Here is a 19667-nt window from a genome sequence, read left to right on the forward strand (position 1 = left end):
TGAAACAATCATGTGAATCGTAAATTAACCATATTATAGTTGCCTCAATCATATAAATAGTTACTGTGACTATAATATTGTTAAAAAACCATTGAAATGGTTACAGTAAACAATCACAACTATATGTTTTCTTTGCCAGTACTGGTATTTCAAGCATAGGTGTTCAAAAGTTCTATTATTCTATAACCAGCCACTAGGACGTATGATGATTATTTTGTAGAAATTCTAATTCCAACACTCATACGTATTCCATTTATTTTTTATATAATTTTTCTTGCAACAAATAGAATTCGCAGAATTTTTTTTCCCCAAAAACCAAACAAATGCTAAAATAAACTAAATAAAAACTCATGCCGGATATTAGAAAAAAAGGAAACGACAACAGCAACAACTAGCAAAACAAACTCCATATAAACAACAATAAACACACAAATAAAATGTTGTAAAATGATTTTTTAGTGTCTAAAACTTAACAACAAATTGAGCATAAAAACCATAAAACATGAAACAACATACAAAAAAATGATGGCCACATATTGTGTATGTATCTCTACATATGAGTATCTACAACTTTCTACAACAATCCCTTACTTATGTGTGGCATGCTGATGTTCTTTCTGCATTATTGTTCTAGTATTTACATATGGGAATCATAAAAACGAATGGATATTAAATGGAAACTAAGAAACAATTTCGAATATGGCAGGAATTGAAGATATTTACATATGTATGTACAGAAATGCATGTATTTAGATATTAAAGTTATTCCATAGTGATCATAAGAGATTGTGTTTGGAAGTCAGTGATGCTTGATATTTAGTTACGGTTATGATATCTACTACATATTAGAAATCGAATGCCAATTTCTTCTCTAAATGACTTGTCATTTATATATATTTAAGGTATTTAAAATATTTGTCCAATAGCATATAAACATTTTGAATGGACAATTTTTTTATTTCGTTATTTTTTTTATTAAAAAAATTGATTTTTTTGTTTAAAAATAAAACCTTTTTCTGATAAAAAGAATCTCGTAATAAAAAAGTTTTTTACGTTTTTTTAAAATAACAAAAAAAAGAGCTATATTCGGCTATGCAGAATCTTATATCCCATGATAAAAATATAGAAGGTAGTTTCAATCAAATTTTTTTTTTTCAAATAAGGTTTTTTGAAGTTTCCTTATTTTGTGAGCATTATAAAAAGCGTTGCCATATTCCTAAAAATGATTTTTATTTTAGAGAAATTTTTTACAAAAAATGTGTAATTTATAATTTAGTATATGTAAATAAAAATGTATTAAGTATGTTGTGTTGGAAGTTAATGATTCAATTCCTAACATTCGCTATATAATTTGGGCTACCTGACAAAGAATTTTCATTAAATTTTAAAAAAATTTAATTTAAACGTTCCAAAAGGCTTAAAAAACTGGTGTTCGGTTTGTATAATCCACCCTCTGACAAGTTTTACATACATCCAGCCACTGTTGTCGTTTGTTAGGTAATGTAGGGACTTTATAAAAATTTACATTTGAATTTTTGCAAAAATATTTGGTATTTTCGCAGTTGGGGAAAATGCAACTCATGTTTGTTAAATCTTAAAATAATGTTCACAAATTAGCTTTGAAATATTTGAAAATGAAAATCTTACCTTTGATCCCAATTTGATAGTAAATATTTTGTTTAATATTCTTCAAATTAATGAAAATTATGTATTAATTTTTTCACAAACTTCAAAGAATATATGGGAAAATTTTTAATTAATATGGTATTACTATTTTAACGAAAACGTCAAAATCCTTAAGCATGTCAGACGTAGAATTTTAAAAAATAAAGAGAGAATGAAACTACCTTCTATTTTTCTACCATGTTATATCCCCTTCACCAAATTATACTTCAAAATAAAAAATTTAAATATTTTTAGGAGAACTAAATTTTTTTTTTAATTTTTTGGAAAAAAAATTTTAGAGTTGGTTTTTTTAAATTTTAATTTTTTATATTCAAATTTTTTTTTTAAATTTAAAAATTTTTTTTTTGGTTTTTTAAACTTTTTTTTGGTGAAAAACAATTCGGGTTAAAAAATATTTTTTCCGATTTTGACCCATTGTAGGTTCAACTTACTATGGTCTTATATACGTCGTTGCAAAGGTCTTTGAAATAGCTATCATTAGATATCCATATTGTCTATATTAATGACTTAGTAATCCAGATATAGATCAAAAATTTGTGGACCGATTTTGCTGATTTTAATTAGCAAACTTCTCGAAAGCATGTCTGACATAATTATTGAAGATTTGGATCCCGAAGATATCAGGGGTCTTTAGAAAATTGATTTCAACAGACAGACAGACGGACATAGCTTATTCGACTCCGCTATCTATAAGGATCCAGAATATATGTATATACTTTATAGGGTCGGAAAAGAAAAATGTAGAAATTACAAACGGAATGACAAACTTATATATACCCTTCTCAGGAAGGTGAAGGGTATAAAAAATTGTTTCTAAAATTGTGAATTTTTTATTGTTTCTCCACATAATTTATGATAACTCAAAAAGGGTTGTTAGTCCCATATTATTGAAGTAAACTTACAGAAGTTCAAGTTTACATAATCTTTAATCTGTTTGTATATTACGTTTTAATCGGCTCAGGAGTTTCGGAGTTATAATAACAAATTGAAGAAAAATACATTATATTTTTCGTGAAAATATAAAATTTTTTTGTTTTAAAAAACTCATAAAAAATCTAAAACAGCAGAAATTTTTCAGGCTTATTGCTTTGTCGCAAAGCCGTATATAATAGAAACAAAATTAGATATCGATCATACAAATTTATTGAGTCTTTTCGAATTTATTCACCATTAAGTGAATTTGCTCATTTGCACAAAATTTTTGTTTTTTGTTTGATATACATAAAATTGAGTAGTTAATGTTTATCTTTCGATTGATTGAATTTTGAAAACATTTTCCCCATGCTATGTACAATTTTTTTTATATATATTTCGTTTCAATAGGCTCAGTAGTTTCGGAATTATAATAACAAATTGAAGAAAAAAATATATTTTTTACGTGAAAATAGCAAATTTTTTTGTTTTGAAAAAATCATGAAAAATCTAAAACGGCAGAAATAGTTTGTATTTATTACTTTACCGCAAAGCCACATGTAATAGCAACAAAATGAGATATCGGTCATAAGAATCTATGGATTATTTTCGAATTTATTCATAATTACGAGAATTTGCTCATTTTCACAAAAATACAAATATTTCATTTATGTTGTTGCAGATATTTTATTTTTTGATGTATTTGATGTGCACACAAATTAATTACTACTGGATTAAACGCTGGTAGTTTTCTATTCTTGTTATTCTTTATTTCATTCTTATAACTGAACTATCTATGAACCAACTTGACTGATTTTCAATAGCAAAATGCTAGAATTTTTATCTGACATAAATTTCGGAGAGTGCTTTCAGAATCGTTTAATTGAATGTTTCCATATGTATCAATATTGTGGAAATTACAAGCATCATAACAACCCTGCCATTCATGACAAAAGCTAAAAAAACGTGCTTTAAATATTTAAATTTATAAAATAATAATGAAACAATATTATTATTCAACGCAGACCCAAAACAATTTTCTACTAGAACTGAAAATTGTGGTTGCAGGAAACAAACATCAAAATATAAAAGGTTTTATCTAACTGCATTTGGTTTTCTTATTGGTAAGAAAAGGAATTAAAATTTTCCCAAAACAAATTAAAACAAAAAATATTTCCATAGAAAATAACAAAAAAAAAAAAAACAACACAACCAAATGAATACAAATTTTAAATAAAAGAATTTTACTTTAGAAAATTAAAGGAAAAAACAAATTTTATAGAAAATTTATATATTAGGAAGGCTCTTAAAATCACTTGTTTTGTATAAAATTCAAATTGTTTAAAAATGTTTGCGTGTAATAATATGTTCAATTTACCCAATTTTTCATCTATTATACGATTTCCAAGAAAAGAAGTAGTTACAAAAATGTTTATAACAAAACAAAGGGCGTCTCTAATGTATGTATAGATAGATAAACAAAAAAAAAATAGGTATTTCCAAATATTTAAATACAATGAATGATATTCTACCATTATTTATGGACTTCTAACATGATACAAAACTGAATTGTTTTTCCCAGGTATGAGCAATGTCTACAAAAACAAAAAATTTAGATTTTGTTAAATAGTTTTCTGTTTATATATCATTTATACTTTTGTTAAATGAACTTCTTGGCTAAATGCAACATTTTTACCATAAACTAAAGGGAAGTTATAAAATTATAGTCTTCTGGTTTTATTTCGTTTTATTTTATGTTCAATGCTTTATAAAAAAAGTTTATTTTTATGCTAGCAAGAAATGCAATTTCTGGGAAAATTTTTTTAAAAGAAAAAATTTTATTAAGAAAAAATGAGGGGCGAAGTTTCCAGGAAATAGTTGGTAGTACAGTTGGTATTTGAGTGCAGTACACTTGAAGAAACCATAATGTTTATAACGCTATTTAGTTATTTTGTTTGTTTTAAATGACTCAGCATATAGTGGATTAGAATCAAAATATTTTTATTATAAACTAGCTGTCCCGACAAACGTTGTTCTGCCATAGCTCACTATAATAGTACTCCAGATATGCAATAATAAATTTTTATTTCGTATGGGAGGTGCCACGCCCATTGTACCTATAAAGGTCAATTGTGAATCTAAACCATTCAGGGACAAACTCAAACACACACAAACAATTTCATCGAAATCGGCCCAGCCGTTACGGAGGAGTTCAGTTCTAACACTCGTACAGAAGCATTCCATATCTCCGGAACCACTATGCCGATTTCGTGAAAACTTCACATAAACCATCTACAGACCATCCCCAACGTACCCTGAAATTTTGGTTGAAATCGGTCGACCCGTTTTCGCAGTTAGTGGTGACATCAAAATGTACATTGCTTTTTATATATAAGATTTACCATTTCCAATTGTATGTTCCGATTGAGATGAGATTTCATGTGGACATAACAGAGGAGTTAAGGACAAAATAACCGACCAAAGGCTTAAATGTTATTTTCTTCAGTTGAAGATAATAAGCCTAACCATAAAAGTCTTAAAGCCGATTTTAAGCCAATAAAGTTGACAATTATTTGAAATTTCTTAACATAAAGCCAATTTTGTTATTTTAAAATAAGGACTGACTTCATAAACGCATTTTGCAAAGCAACACTGCAATGCATAGTGTTCATAAACGCAATAGATTTTGTTTTGGCAATGTCGCAAGTCCATTATTGTATGGCAATGCTTGTCCATCTGTCAAATTTGTGGACTGTTTATATTTATGATTATTTACAAAACATTTATGCGTTCATAACTGTCACAAAATATTGCTTTGCCTTGTAATTGCTTTGCATTACTGCGTTTATGAAATAGGCCAAGATTTTTGTTTTGAAATTTTTTAAAATTTTTTTTTATTAATTGAAATATGTTTTGAAATCTTCATTTAACATATTTTGTATGGCATGTAAAAAATAAAAGTACTATTTTAAAATAAAGTCAACTATAACAAAAATTGACTTTAAAGTTTCTTTTATGGTTAGGCTGAATATTTAAGAATTCGAAGTAAATTTTTTAAATCAAAAGATTTTGATAGAAGATACGATTCAAAATAATCTAACAATACTCGCGACTATGGGTTCAACAGAATAATAGTTACAGGTTTTTGTCACTCAAATTCTAGTCAACATAAAATTCCATTGCCACACAAAATCTAAAATCTAAAGTTCAAAGTTAAATTGTTTTAATAGATGCGTGTAAAATATCTAAAGTAAAACTTTTATTGTGTGCATGATTTAAAAATGCGGGATTTACAATAGATGGCGGTTTTTGTTTTTAATAACTTATATGTCATTTTTTAATTTATTCTCACTTAGTTATTGAACATTACAGTGTAAACAGCTATTTTTTTTTTGCTTCGAAATTATTGAATTTTGTGCTAACAAAGCGTCATGCGGTAAGTTTTGCTTTACTTCTTTAAAAAGTGCCGCTGAAGCACTCCTATTGCTCACAACAGCATATGGTGAATGTGTTCCATCGGTTTCAATGTGCGAAAGATGGTTTGTTCGGTTCAGAAGATAACCCAGGCCAGCCAAACAATTTTAAGACCAAGAATTGGAGGAGCTCATCAAGAGCTTGCAAAATCATTGGACGCTACTCAAGCAGCGCAATTCAAAACGTGTGCAAGAATCAGGATTCATACAAAGGCAGGGAAATTGGAATTGAAGCTGAGAGACCTTGAAAGACGATTTTGTAAGTCTGAAATGATGCATGAATGCTATAAAAGATAATAATTTTTGCACCGAAACAGAAGCTTAAGAGATCGTATGTGAAGCCCGGCCAAAAGGTGGTGGCATTAAGGTAATTGTCATTTATTTTGAGGAGGTAAATGGGTGCCCCGATAGACATGTTTCCTGAACATTTTTACTGTCAACATTTTTGCTGTAACATTTTTTCTTTGAACATGTTTCTTGAAGATTTGCTCTATATATGTATTTCTGCAACAAACCAGAACTATATTGCTGCTATATATTTTCTGTAATCACGATGCTGCCATTTTGTTTGTTCTATAAACCTGATGCTGGACTATAATGAGGGTTTTGCCTCACTCGCTTTATAGTCCAGACCGTGCTCCGTTCGACTACTAGTTGTTTCGTTCGATCAATGCAGAACACTCTGTCTGGGATACGTTTCATTATGGATCAGATTATTCGATATTGGCTTGATTCGTTTTTGGCCTCGAAAGATGAACATGTCTTTTGGCTCGGATTCCATATTTTGCCAGTAAGATGGGAAAAGGTCATAGCTAACAATAACCAAAACTTCGAATTAATTTGTATTGTACAAATGTTTCATAACACAGAGCAACACGAACAAAAGTAACCATATACGGACACCACTACGTGATAAAAGACCAAAAAAGAAAAGACCCGTATCTCCCAGTTTTGCCCAAAGTCATGCACTTTTTTAAGGGCCCCCAAGGATTTGGGGCGTCGCAAAAATGACACCGAATGATCATTTTCTCATGTTTTGATTTACTCTCTGAGACAAAGTTGTAGCCCTTGTCATATAGAACAAAAATTGTGAACATATAAAATCAAAAAAACTTCATCTTCAGGATCAAAATCGCAAAAAAACTTTAAATTCGACTTTTTCCCCTGTATAGGTAGCAAACCGTTCAAAATTCAAGGATACAATCAACTACAAAACTGTACCTAAGATCTCAATAAACAACTTTCTAGAACATATGAACTTCCTAGGAATGATTCTTAACACCGTTTAGGTAGCAATTAAGTGATTTGGGCCATAAACTATTAAATTATTATAAACTAAAGCATACTTTTAGGCAGCTTAAAAAAATGTATTTCTAAATTTATTTCGAATTTTTTAAAGTTTTTTGTGATTTTGATCTTGAAGATGAAGCTTTTTATGACAAGGGATAGAAATTGGCCTCAGAGGAGAGTAAATCAAACAGTTTACAAGATATGGGCCTGAGAAAATTATCAATTTTTTTGAAAATATTACACCAAGGCCCCAAATCTTTGGGGGCCCATAAAAAAAGTGCATGACTTTGGGCAAAACTGGGATACACGGTCTTTTGGTCTTTTATCACGTACAAGTGACCGTATATGGTTATATTTCCATGACCTAAAAAATTACACACAGTGTAATAAAAGCAAACAATTTTTAAAAATCTCTACTTGATAAAAATCTTTAGAAAATGACCATAAAATACCTGTGTTTAGTCGAATTACTGTGAGTACATTCGAATTAGTTCGAAAACAATTCCTTAAATCCACTGTAAAATTTATTTCAGTGTAAGTACTGAAAATTTTCAAGCTCATTTCAGATCTCGTTACACCACTTCCTTACACATTGTTACATGTTGTGTGTGAATTTCTTTTCTTTTCATTACATTTTATTATTTCCTTTTTATAGTCTTTTTTTCTTCTCTTAACAACAGTTGTTGTTGGCAATGTTGTTGTTGCTGATGTGATGTTACTAGTTGTGTTGCTGTCTGTTTCTGTTGTACGATTTAAGTCAATGATGTGCATGTTCTTGTCTTGACTTTGATTAATTGTTGTCTTCAAGACATTTTAGGCTTCAAATAAAGATTTTGTTTTTTCGTTTTTTACACAGAAAAAAAGGGAAAAACCAATAAAAATAAAATATTGTTGGCAAAGTCAGCAGGGCACCTTGAAGTTCGGGGAAATTGAGTGTTTGTGAAAGAGGGGGAATAAATATGTACTTGATTTATATTGAAATCACAAAGAGATATTTAAGTAAATGACCTTGTTAAGCAATAAGTATTTAATAATATTAAACGGAAATTGATGAGCAGCAGGATAAATAGGGACATGAGGAGGGTCAAATTTTGTTTGGAGAAGTATTTAGTAAAGTAATTAAGGTTTCAAAAACACTGGAGTTTCAAGAAAAATAAACTAGAAAACCACTATTGATTGACAGCTAACTTTAAACACGAAATTACAGAAATTTCTTTTATTTATTATTTAAAAGAAAAATTGTAACTAACTAAACTTAATGAAAACTTCAATCCATTTACTTTTAATTTGCTTTTTTGCTTTTGCTTTGTGCCTCAAGTTGTTCATCTTGGCTTCAAAGATAAATATTGTTCTAAAGCATAAGAAGCTCTTCTGTCATTTGCTTCGTTTTTTTTTTCCAAATGAATAATATTTAATAATAATTTATTGAAAGTAGAGCACAACAACAAATCATACGATTTGTATGATAAATGAGTTTTTTATTAAGCAAAAAGAAATGAAATAGAAGTGTGAAATTATAAAGAACTCATACCATTTGAATATCTACATGAAGAATGGAATAAATAAAAAAATATAATCCAAAGGCTATTATATTTCATTATAACACAAATTAGAAATGAATAAGCAAATAAAAAATACTTTAATATAAATTCAAGGACATCAAGGAAATAATTTGTAAAAATGTAAGGTAAATAAGCCTGATTTTGAAGAATTTACATAATTTATTGCCCTATTTTGATAAATTCTTAACTAATATAAAAACTTCAACATTGCCTGAAAAAAGTTTCTTTGCTAATTAATACGGAAACTTAATTAAAGAAAGACAGAAAAAACGGCAATAATTTTTCTACCACCCTTTTCGTTTTAAAAAAATAAGAAAAAAATGTATTCAAGGCCAACATAAAGAATAAAAAGAAAACCGCTAAAATAAACGAATTTAAATTAAAATATAACAAGAAATTCCTTTAATTTTTTCTTAAAAGCATTTAATTCATATAAAAAATTTATAAAAACAATTAATGTTATGTTTATATTTCATTGTGAATAACATTAAATATTTTTGCCTTTAAAGTTTAAACAAGTTTTCTTTTTATTAAATTTTCTATTAATTTTAATATTCTCCTCAGCGTATGATTAATATTAATATGCCATTATGTTTCCTAATACAAATTACTCATACGTGGTGTGTTACATTTACTGTTTTCTTCACACTTGCATGGATTTGCTTTAGATTTTAACTTTTTTTGTTGAAGATTTATTGTATAAAGTTTGTTAGTGAAATTAGTCACGTTCTTGACTACAAACTTAAAATCCTTTTAATATTTTTTTATTTTTTTGGTTCTTTTAGCAAAATATTGTGTGTATTTATTAGGATGCTCCATTTAAAATCATGTAAGACAATTTTATTTGGGGATTCGTGTTCTCTGTATATGGATTTGGGGCTTGTGATTTTTTTGTTTTAAGTATAATTATGTTGCTGCAACATGTTTATTAATAAAATGTTTCTATAACAATATTTTCTCAAAGTAGTTTCTCTTTAATTCTGTAGCTGGAAGGTTTTTTCTGTAAACATGTTTTGCAACATTTTCATTGCAAACATATTGCAACATTATTTTCTTCAACAAGGCACAATATAATTATGTTGCTGGAATATTTTCATTATAAACATGTTGCAGTAAAATTTTCTCTTAAAACTTTATTCTTCAACCTTTTCTCAAACAAGTAAACTAATTTCTGCAATATTTTTTCTACAAACATAATGCTGCAACATTTTCTCATAATATTTCTCTATAATTGTTGCTGGAAGATTTTCTCTACAATTATGTTGAAGAAAAATATTGACGGAATACTTGTTTCTGCAACATATTCTTCATAAACAGTTGCTGCAATATTTTCTCTGTAATCATGTTTCTAGAAAATTTTTAATATGAATATTTTGCTGCAACATTGATTATATTATAAATATCTGCATCATTTTCTCTACAAACATATTGCTGCATAATGTTTGTCTATAATTATGTTGTTTTTTGTAAACATGTTTAGCAACATTTTCATTGCAAACAGATTGCTACATCCTTTTCTCCAGGTTCACTACAATTATGTGGTTGAAAAATTTTCATTATAAACATGTTGCAGTAAAATTTGCTATTAAAATATGTTTCTTCAACATTTTCTCAAATAAATAAACAAATTTCTGCAACAGTTTCTCAAAATGTTTCTCTATAATTATGTTGCTGAAAGATTTTCTCAACAAATATGTTGATGGAAATTTTTTACAGATTTCTTGTTGCAACATATTCTTCATAAACAGTTGCTGCAATATTTTCTTATTTTTTAATTATGTTGCTGGAAGATTTTCTCTGAACATGTTTTTTTTCTATAAATATGTTTCATCAACATTTTTCAAATAAAAATGATTTTAACCCAGATATGCCGACTGTACTACATGTAGTACACGTTTATCAAAATACCATTTTTTTTCTTCTCACCAATACCTCATAGGAGAATGTGTGATCGCATTATTTTTTGCCTTTTCACAAAATGTTTCTCTATAATTATGTTGATGTACGATTTTCACTGTAAACATATTGCTGCAACATTTTTTCAAACATCTTTCTCTATAATTATGTTGATCTAACATTTTTACTGAAAACATCAAGCTGCAACATTTTCAGTGAAAACTTTTTATCCATAAACATGTTGCTGGAATATTTTCTCTGTAATAATTTTTCTGGCAAATGCTGCTGCAACATTTATTCTATAAACAGGCTTTTTATACATTTTCTCTAAAGACATATTACGGTATCCTTTTCTCAAAATATTTGTCTATAATTCTGTTGCTGGAAGATTTTCACTGTAAACATGTTGATACAACATTTTCTCAAACAATTTTCTCTACAATTATGTTGATACGACATTTCACTGAAATCAAGTTTCTACAAAACTTTTTATGCTGCAACATACCAAAAATACGTTGTTGCAATATCTTTTCTGTAATCATGATACTGCATGATTTTTGCAATAAACATGTTGCTGCAACATTTTCTCATTTTTTTATATAATTATTTTACAGGTAGATTTTCTCTGTAATCGTGATTCTAGAAAATGTTAGTTGTGAACATATTATTTCTATAAACATGCTTCTTCAAAATTTTATCTACAAATATATTGCTGCATCCTTTTCTCAAACTGTTTCTCTATAATGATGTTGCTGGAAGATTCTCGCTCTAAAAATATTTCTGCAACATTTTCTCAAACAACTTTCTCTACAATTATGTTGATACAAAATTTTTAATGAAAACTTGTTTCTGCAACATTTTTTCCATAAACATGTTGCTGAAATATTTTCTCTATATAATTATATATATATAATATTGCTAGAAGATTTTCTCTGTAAACATGTTTCTAGAAAATTTTTACTGTAAACATATTGCTGCAGCATTTTGTATAAACTTGTTTCTTGAACATCTGCTTACTTCTTTAACATACCAAAAATATGTTGTTGCAATATCTTTTCTGAAATCATATTGCAGCTACATTTTTTCTATAGACATGATTCAGCAACATTTTTCAAGTAAAAATGATTTTAAATTACATGCTTTTTTAAACATTTTATTACAAATTCTGTTAATATTTTTATTTTTTTTTTATTAAACTTTTATACTGTTTAAAAAATATATTTAAAACCATGACCCTTAAGGAAACACGTCTTTGTGATAAAAACATAAGCATTATCCCAAGAGTTTTCATAGAAAAACAAAAAACTTTCAGCCATAATAAAACATTTATCTTAAGCATAGACTCTTTGTTCGTTCCCACGTGAAATTGTTTCACAGATTCATATCACAAAACAATCAATACAATACAATTTATAACAAACATTTCATTGAAGTCAGTACACGGTGACAACCATAAATATTTGCTCGTTGTTTTAATTGAACAATTTAACAATTTAGCTCAAACCTTAACTATTTCACCCATTACAGCTAAAAATGCAAAAATTTAAAATATATTTTTATTGCTGAAGCCAAAAACGATTTCAAAAGAAAAAATTTATTAATTTTTTATCAGAAAATCATATAATTGATTTAAATCAAAGCTTTCTGACCAAACCAATGTTCAAAATTTCGTTCAATATGTCAGTAGTTTTACTAGTACACAGAGAAAACAGATTCGTGATAGCAACCGAATATGTTGCCAATCGAATGATTCGGTTGCACACATCGAATTTTTCAGTTCTATCAACAGAAAGTCAGTTGATAAAGAAGAGTTTCGGTTGAAGCAACCAAACTTTTGTTACCCTTTCGAAAATTCTGTAGCCGCAACTGTAAAATTCGATCACTAAGGTAGAATCATTCGATTGGCAACAAATTTGGTTGCTATCACGAATCTGTTTTCTCTGCGTATATTTATTTTCCTATGAAAAATGCTCATGTTATTTTAATATAAAAATAAATTTTATTTCCAAAACGTACGCAACTTTTATTAAAAAGGTAGCGGAAGTAACAATTGAATAAATACCTTATAAATATTACTCGTAAAATAATGTTTTTCATATTTCATAAAATGAAATAAATAAAGAAAACAAAAGAAAAAAACCTATTTGTTATTCTTAACAAAAATATCTGATGAATTATGAAACATCTACTTTACAGATGAATAAACATCCAGGGGTTTTGTAAAAAACAACTGAAAACAAAACGAGAAAAAAAACCTAAAAATAAATCTTTTACAAATTTCTAACATTTTTGCAGCACATTTATTAATTCATAAATTAAATAAAAACCTTTTTTTTGTACTTTCGATTAAGTTAAGAGCGCTTGTATTCAAAGTAAATATTTAAACATTTTACAAGCAACAATTATAAAAAAAATCAATAGCTGGTAAAACCAAAAAACCAAGAAATTAATGGAAATTTAATGGAAAACTATTATTTTCGATGTCATGCTAGAAATTATAAAGTATTTATGGGAATAACTAAGTACTTTCATATCTACATTTGAAGAAGCTCATGCTTGAGTATGTACATATGAGGAAAAACAAAATTTTTGGAGAATTTGGCAAAAAAATATTTTTTCAAAATTTGTTTTTTTAAGAAAAAATTTTAAATATTGGTAAATTTTGATTTTTTCTTGAATCCCACCATATATAATTATTTATGGGCTATAAAAATTTCTCAAATCTAGTAACTCTAGGATTTCAATTTAATGGAAAAACTCTTGTAAGTTTCAAAGCATATATTTAAATTTTTAACTTTTAAATGAGGTGAGAAATTAGTAACCTACGATTTTGAATCCATTGATTTTTATTCCTTTCATCGATTCACAAAAATTTTTGATTTTTCTCATATACGCTTTGTAATTTTGTGCATGTGTGTGTGTGACTGACTATGAATGTATATTGTATGTATGTATATGAGTAGGTTTAAGAACTTTTTCATTTTAAACTGTCAGTCAATGTGTCATTAGAGGAAATTGGTTCAATTGCTTCCAATGCTTACATTTAGTCGATATGAACAGTGTTAAACTAAATAATAGGTACAATGATTTATTTTTAAGGAAACAAATATATGGAAACTTTATATAAATATTAAGCTAAGAGTGAATTAATTTCTGCAGATGATTTGCATGCATTATTTTATATAGAGATGGAAAATAAGGTGGCCATTTAGTTTCAACAGATTATTAGTTATCATCAGGGCAACCAAAAATATGCTCTAAAAAACATAAAATATGCACTTAAAAACGAAAAATATGCTATTAAAATATAAAAAATATGCACTTAAAAATAGTTGGTTATTGTTTGATTTCAAAATTTCATTAATAAAATATATATGAAGTAAATAAAATATTGAGCTCATAATTTAAAATTGGTTATTATAGGATTAAATTTCGATTTTAGTGAATTTGGCACTACATGAAAATAGTTTGATTCAATTCATTTTATTATATTTAGCAATAAATTACTATGTGTTTACTTAAGTTTTAAAATTTGTAAGCTAAATCTTCAAACTTTTTTTTGGTAATTAGTGGCATAATATTTTACATTCTCAATCCATGTGTCCCAATATTTATAGGATCCCTACTGAGGATGTACCCAATCAATTTCTCGAAATGTTTCTATTCTATATGAAGTTTTAAAAACCTTTTTACCATTTAAATAATGTTTCAAAAACTCTATGAATAGCCTGTGTCATTTTATGGTAAAAATTGCAATGGATTTTGGAGCATTCATCATGTATCTAGATTAATATCTGAATACGGCTTCTAAAATTTAAATAGAATTATAAAAAAGCCTTACAATAGTGGAATGACTGCAATTAAAAAAATATAAAAAAACTTTTTATTCAAGTTTTAACATTGGAACTCAAAATTCCCATGTTTCTTCCTTTCTTATCATTTTTAACGTCTATCGATATCCACGTATATTGTTTTTTAATGATTTCTTAATAACTTTTTTTTACAAGTTATGTAAATACATATATCAATGGGTTTTGAACGCGAAATTTTCGATGGATCTTAATATTCTGAACATCTGTTGAATACTTATTCATTTTACATTAGTGGTAAACTATTAATGCCCAACCATAACTGTCTCAAGCTGCCTTAAATTCCTTCTTTTAAATGTATCCAAAAATTTGTTATGAAGTTGCCCATAATAACATAGAATTTTGGAATTTTCTTTTAATTTTTTACATATTTTTACTATTTGTTAAATTTTAATATTTGTGTGTGTATATTTTTAATTTAATTGAAATATATGGAAACTAACCACCCTTAAGTCAACGAAAATTCTATGAAGATAAGTCGATTATGGATACTCTATTTTTGTATTAAAGTAGCTTAGACCAATTATCATTGGACCTCAAAATAAAAATAGTAAAATATAGAAATGAAAAATTACAATACAAACAATAAAATTATATCAGGAAAATAAAATAATGAAAAATAAAAGAAAATATGCAACAAAAATATGCAGTTATGAGTTAAATATCCAAAAATATGCTAAAATATGCAATAAAGAGCAAAATATGCAAAAATATCCACTAACAAATCGATGCCAAAATTCTTAAAATTGTCTGAAACTAACTCATATGTTTATACGCCGCACAGCAAAAAATATGATATTGCATATTTTTGGTTGCCCTGGTTATCATTTATCAGTTAAAATTCACTTTATGCTGTAATTCATTGAGAGATTAAATTACGATAAGTATAGTTTGGTGATGTACCCTTCACCAAACTATACTTTAAAATAAAATTTTAAACAAAATTTAATTTTTTTTTTCAAAATTTTTCTTAATTGGTTTTCTATTTAATTTAAAAAAAGTTTTTTTCAACATTTTTTATTTAAATTCATTTGAAAAAAAAATTTTTTTAATTCAAAAAAAAAAAAAATCTTAGTGAAAAAAAAAAATTCGGGTTAAAATATATTTTTCCCTATTTTGAACCATTGTAGGTCCAACTTACATAAAAAATCAATTTCCCAAAATTTTTAAATTTTCAAAAAGGTACCTTTTGTTCAGCGGCTCCTCATATAAGTTTGACATTCCGTTTGTAATTTCTACCCTGTCCGTCTGTATGTTCAAATCAACTTTCCGTAGCCCCGAAATAACTTATATACATGATTCATACATCAATATATCGGGAATTCCTCCGGCTCGGTTGCTATTTAAAATCGACAATCGGCCAATAAATGGCTGAGATAGAAGGAAAAAACCGGGATAACCTCGATGTTTGGCCTATATCTGGATTACTAAGTCCTTAATATAGACAATATGGATATCCAATGATAGATATTTTGAAGTACATTGTAACGATGTATATAAGGCTATAAGTTGAACCTACAATAGGTCAAAATCGTGAAAAATATTTTTTAACCCGATTTTTTTCACAACATTTTTTTTTTTAATAATTTAAAAAAAAAAATTGGAAAAAACTTTTTTAAATTGAAACAATTTGAAAAAAAAATAAAAAAATTTAATTTTTTTTACCTAAAAATATTTAAAAATTTTATTTTAAAGTATAATTTGGTGAAGGGTATATAAGATTCGGCACAGTCGAATATAGCTGTCCTACTTGTTATAGCCTTCACATTTTTTTAATTTTGTTTACCCAAAAATATTTAAAAATTGTATTTTAAAGTATAATTTAGTGAAGGGTATATAAGATTCAGCACAGCCGAATATAGCTCTCCTACTTGTTCTTATTAATGTTATGTGAAAGAATTTATGTTTTAGAACTGAAAATAAATTTAAAATTGTTAACCCCATTTTCTCAATATCTGTCAGTTTATCGTCACGATAAAAAATAACCAGAGATTGAGAAAATGGGGGTTAATATCTTAGTTATATGCTGAGTTAGTTTTAGTCTCTGCTTTAATGTTTAAAACAGTCACGAGCAAAATTGGGATTCTAATGCACGCGTGCATAGGCCAAAAAATTCTGCTGACGCTTTGTTGACCAAGGTTGCCAACTCTTCAGCTCTGAAAATGGCTAGATTTTGAATTATAAATGGCTAGAAATGGCTAAAACCCAAAAATAATACAAATATACAAATTCATAAATATTACATTTCTTGCCCCCATTACCACGGAGTCTGGTTATGTGTTAACTAATAGTTATACTGACAGTTTTGAAAAATAATTTTTACCGACTTCGTATTAATGGGGTTTAGCAGATTAACCCAAACTTTCTCAATCTCCGGTTATCGTTTTTCGTAACGATATTCTTTCAATAAATAGAATTTTTGTATGAGAACTGTCAGTAAGGAGTGAGATCGAAAAATTCTTAACACACGTTTTTCATTACATTTTTTAACCCAAGTATTATTTGAATTTTTTTTTGATCAAGTTACCTTTGAAAAACATGTCAGTTATTATGTGTAATGTCAATTATATTAATTTTTTTGTTAATCTGATTAAAATGAGTGACCAGAAAAAAGTGCGTACTGAAATTATTAAATATTTTCAACAAAACCCAACTTGGTCTTACAAAAAGTTGGCCAAGCATACAAAGGTCTGCCGTCAAACTGTTTCCAATGTTATTAAACAGTACCGGGAGAACTTGTCAGTTGATAGAAAACCTGGTTCAGGTAGAAGGAATGGTCCACATGATGTTTCTAAAGCCAAAAAAATAGAACGCATTTTCAAAAGAGCTCCCAACACATCCGGTAGGAAAGCAGCCCGGTTAGCTCAGTGCTCGGACTATTTGGTACGAAAAGTTAAAGCTAATGCAGGTTTAAAAACATACAAGGCTCAAAAAGTTCCTGACAGGAACGCTACTAAAAATTTAGAGGCCAAAAACAGAGCACGGAAATTGAAGTCAAGTTTTATAAAAAAATATTCTTGCTGCATAATGGATGACGAAACGTATGTTCTGGCAGATTTTTCGCAACTTCCAGGTCAAAAATTTTATGTTGCTGATGCTCGAGGGAATGTTGAAGAAAAGTTTAGGACCCAAAAGCAGACAAAATTTCCCAGAAAGTTCTTGGTATGGCAAGCAATATGCAGTTGCGGCAAAAGAAGCCACTCATTTGTTACAACGGGCTCTATAAATACCGAAATTTACATCAAGGAATGTTTACAAAAAAGGCTGCTTCCATTCATAAGACTTCATAATGTGTCCACTTATTTTTGGCCTGACTTGGCATCCTGTCACTATGGCAAACAAGCCCTTGAGTGGTACAAGAACAATAATGTGGTATTTGTACCAAGAGAGGCAAATCCTCCAAACTGCCCGGAGCTAAGGCCAGTGGAGAGATATTGGGCTCTTGTTAAAAGAGAATTGAAGAGTACAAAAAAGGTGTCCAAAAGTGTGGTAGATTTTAAACGGAGATGGACTACATGTTCGAGCAAAGTGACAGAAAGCACTATAAAAACGTTAATGGAAGGGTTTCCGAAAAAGGTTCAAAATTTCATCACTAGTGATTAAAACTATAAAAATAATTTTTTTTGTAAATTGTAATAATAATTTCAATCAAATAAAAAAAAAATTAAAGCTGTAAGTTTAGTGGTTTCTTTTTTATAAACATATATGTATGTTAAGAATTTTTCGATCTCACTCCTTATATCGTCACGATGAAAAATAACCAGAGATTGAGAAAATGCGGATAAATATTGTAATATCAATATTTTTTTTTCCTTTTTGATAAATTAAACATATTTCTGGGCACTTACATTCAAAATCGGATCCATTGAAGAAATGTAAAATTGATTTTTGAATATGCCTCATGTGTTTGCTTTGGAAACAATTTCGAAGCCTGTTTTCATAAAACCAATAATATTCTCATCAAATTATCAACAGACGAATTTGTTTAAAAAGACTGTTTCTTTGTCATTTGATAAAAAATACTGTTTTATTTTTAAAAAATTCCAAAAATGCTCAAGATAAGTATAAAATAAAAAAGGCTAAGACAAAATAAAATGGCTAGATCTTCCGGCTAGATTAATTCTAGCCATTTTTTTATGGCTAAATGAAAATAAAATCGCTAGATCTAGCCGGAAAATGGCTAAATTGGCAACCTTGTTGTTGACACACCTACACTATAAGCTTGTGTGTATTAGTGTGTCTGTGTTTTACTGAAATGACCACTTGTTTGTTGCTTTGTTACGATCTCAGAGATCAAAATCAAATCAGTTGCTGTTTAGCATTTGTAGAAGCAAGGTTATGTTGCGGATTTTTTTATGTTTATGATTTTCTCTCTTTTATTACAGTCAGTGCAGTCAGTCATCTCTCTGCTGCTTAACGCACACAAATATACTCATAGTGGTATGTGTTTGCCCATGACTGGTTTAAAATATGCATTAAGAATGGCTCCTCAAATGTAGAATCAGGTTAAACACATATGTACAAATAAGTAAATACTCTCCTGCTTATGTATGCATACATACATATACACAAAAAGATTTCCAAACACATACAAATACAATTACAATTAGACTAGAATAAATTTCAACAACAGATCAAATACTCGTACAAATAGACCTTGTCATTTCGTTAAAACAAACAAAAGTTAAACCATTAAACAAAACTTAAGAATACTTAATCGTAGAAACGAGGGTCAATGGATAAAAAACTAAAAAAATATGTGCAAGTTTACTTGAGCAAGTCTTGGGTTTATTGAAGAGAGAGGAAGAAACAGGAGAACATTTTCAATATCCTCTCCTCTCTCATCCACAAACTCAAGACTTGTTCGAGTAAACTTGACGTGCGTGAACCACAACTAAGAAAATTCCGGAATATGTTTTATCCAATGTATTAAAGTCGAATTGAACAATTCTTGGCAACTGTTCAATGTCTCTACGGTA

General features: G+C 28.1%; 1 protein-coding gene across 1 annotated transcript in view; it reads left to right on the plus strand.

The window, feature by feature from the left end:
- The window catches only part of LOC135957917 (uncharacterized), a 76110-nt gene that overhangs the window by 37088 nt on the left and 19355 nt on the right, over positions 1 to 19667 (plus strand). The gene's annotated exons all lie outside the window — the stretch shown is intronic.

The sequence above is a fragment of the Calliphora vicina genome, chromosome 4, assembly GCF_958450345.1.
Source record: "Calliphora vicina chromosome 4, idCalVici1.1, whole genome shotgun sequence".
NCBI lineage: Eukaryota > Metazoa > Arthropoda > Insecta > Diptera > Calliphoridae > Calliphora > Calliphora vicina.